The 2,451-nt window shown below is 49.6% G+C and overlaps 2 non-coding genes across 2 annotated transcripts; both read left to right on the top strand.

Moving 5' to 3' along the window:
- The first annotated feature begins 1,982 nt into the window (after positions 1-1,982).
- On the top strand, positions 1,983-2,100 carry LOC111475689. Its single transcript, XR_002716654.1, has one exon. It is a non-coding gene; the product is annotated as a 5S ribosomal RNA (ribosomal RNA).
- A 53-nt stretch (positions 2,101-2,153) lies between these two features.
- LOC111475688 lies at positions 2,154-2,272 on the top strand. The gene has a single exon (XR_002716653.1). It is a non-coding gene; the product is annotated as a 5S ribosomal RNA (ribosomal RNA).
- Positions 2,273-2,451: the final 179 nt, after the last annotated feature.

Raw genomic sequence — 2,451 nt, 5'->3', positions numbered from 1 at the left:
GGCTTCCATTTCGATGACTTGGTGGTTTGTATGGCTTGCCACCAGTGTTTGGGGCTGGTGTTATTCTCCTTTGGGATCCCGCTTCGTTCCCATAGTCTAGGAGTCTCTCGGCACAGGCCATTGCGGCAACTAGGGTTTGGACCTTGTTCTCGTGTAGCTTTGTTTTGGCCCACGGTTGCAACCCATTTATAAAGAAGAACACCTTGTCCTTCTCTGATGTGCCCCTGATATCGAGCATCAGGGTTGAGAACTGTCTGACATAGTCTCTTATGCTTCCAGTGTGTTTCAGGGCTACTAGCTTTTCCATTGCTAAATGTCCTGCGTTTTCGGGGAGGAACTGGTCCCTCAACTCTTTCTTAAGGTCCTCCCACGAGTCAATGGTGCACAATCCATCCTCGATGTCTTGCACCTTCGTACGCCACCACAGTTTGGCGTCGTCTGTGAGATACATCGAAGCTACGGTCACCTTCTTGTCATCAGTACAAGCCGTTGTGGCTTTGAAGTACTGTTCGACATCAAAGATGAAGTTTTCTAACTCTTTGGCGTCCCGATTCCCTTTAAAGGCTCTAGGTTCTGGGAATCTTAGTTTGTTGGACCCTGTATTTGTTTGTCCAGCCGTGACGTTCTCCACGGCTTTCATGGTCACTTCAATTCGAGTGCCCATGGAGGCCATCCTTTCTTGGATGTCATCGATTGTTGTTCTGAACTCATCAGCTAGTCCATTGAACAAGCTCATCATTGTATTTTGTAGCACGTCGAACTCTTCGCCACGTCCCTCCTTGTGCGCGACAGAGCTATCCGGACTACCAGATGGTTTTGGGCTGCTCGTAGGAGCAACTCTTTCTTCGAGCGAGGTCACTCGAAACATCAATTCTGCGATTGGCAACCCATCCAAGCGGTTGCCCATTGCGTCGATTCCTACGACTTTCTCACTCAATTCGGTCACCCGTGCTTCCAGGAAGCGGAGGGTGTCAGGGACTTCTTTGGGAACAGCATTTCCTCCTCTATTAGCGTAAGCCGGTCGGCTTGTGCTTTGGGTGTCGACTTTGTCGTCGACATGGTTTCGGTCTTTACTGTGTCACGGAGCTAACAAAGCTCTGATACCACTTGACACAATCGCACTCTTAAAGGCAGCGGACTAGCGATTGTGCGGCACTCACTTTCCAACGACAAGTGAGCTGAGCCAATTTGTACTTGCGTCGCCTACGGCCAAGCGACGTATGATCGAGCCTCTAGCCTCGGTTTTAAAAGAAGGTTTTGGAAAACGAGGGTAGAGAGAGATTTTAGAAAGAGAGATTTTTGAAAGAGAGGTTATATAAGCAAGCAAGAGAGAGATAACAACGGCTTAGCATATATAACCTTGGGTAGGGAGAAGTTGACAACTAGTCATATCCCCCTATAGTACATTTTGAGACATTTCATGTCTGGCAGGCCTAGACATGATATTTTTGAGGCGTCATACGCCCTAGAACTATAGAAGTAAAAACACTAGAATGAAAAGACATGACAAGGGTTTGGCTTGCCATAGAAATGCGGCCATGGGCAACACGCCCTGGACGAGCATGACCGTGACACCCCGCTCACGCCCATCGCGTTTCGATCATGCCGCCCCGCATGCGTTAAATCCGATTTTGTGCGCATGGCATGTCGGGTGCGATCATACCAGCACTAATGCACCGGATTCCATCAGAACTCCGCAATTAAGCGTGCTTGGGCGAGAGTAGTACTAAGTTGGGTGACCCACCGGATTCCATCAGAACTCCGCAATTAAGCGTGCTTGGGCGAGAGTAGTACTAAGTTGGGTGACCACTTGGGAAGTCCTCGTGTTGCACCCCTTTTTTTCTTTCAATTTCTCCCAGTTCTTTTCTCCCAGTTCTTTTCTTTCTTTCTCTACAAATGAGAACCTCCCACGCTCACGCCCATCGCGTTTCGATCATGCCGCCCCGCATGCGTTAAATCCGATTTTGTGCGCATGGCATGTCGGGTGCGATCATACCGGCACTAATGCACCGGATCCCATCAGAACTCCGCAGTTAAGCGTGCTTGGGCGAGAGTAGTACTAAGTTGGGTGACCACTTGGGAAGTCCTCGTGTGCACGTTTGGATCATGCCGCCCCGCATGCGTTAAATCCGATTTTATGCGCATGACATGTCGGGTGCGATCATACCAGCACTAATGCACTGGATCCCATTAGAACTCCGCAGTTAAGCGTGCTTGGGCGAGAGTAGTACTAAGTTGGGTGACCACTTGGGAAGTCCTTGTGTTGCACCCCTTTTTTTCTTTCAATTTCTCCGAGTTCTTTTCTTCCTTTCTCTACAAATGAGAACCTCCCCCGCTCACGCCCATCGCTTTTGGATCATGCCGCCCCGCATGCGTTAAATCCGATTTTGTGCGCATGGCATGTCGGGTGCGATCATACCAGCACTAATGCACCGGATCCCATCAGAACTC

The sequence above is a fragment of the Cucurbita maxima genome, unplaced genomic scaffold (assembly GCF_002738345.1).
Source record: "Cucurbita maxima cultivar Rimu unplaced genomic scaffold, Cmax_1.0 Cma_Scf02434, whole genome shotgun sequence".
Lineage (NCBI taxonomy): Eukaryota > Viridiplantae > Streptophyta > Magnoliopsida > Cucurbitales > Cucurbitaceae > Cucurbita > Cucurbita maxima.
Note: the sequence above shows the minus strand (reverse complement) of the source record. Positions and strands in the feature narration are given on the sequence as shown.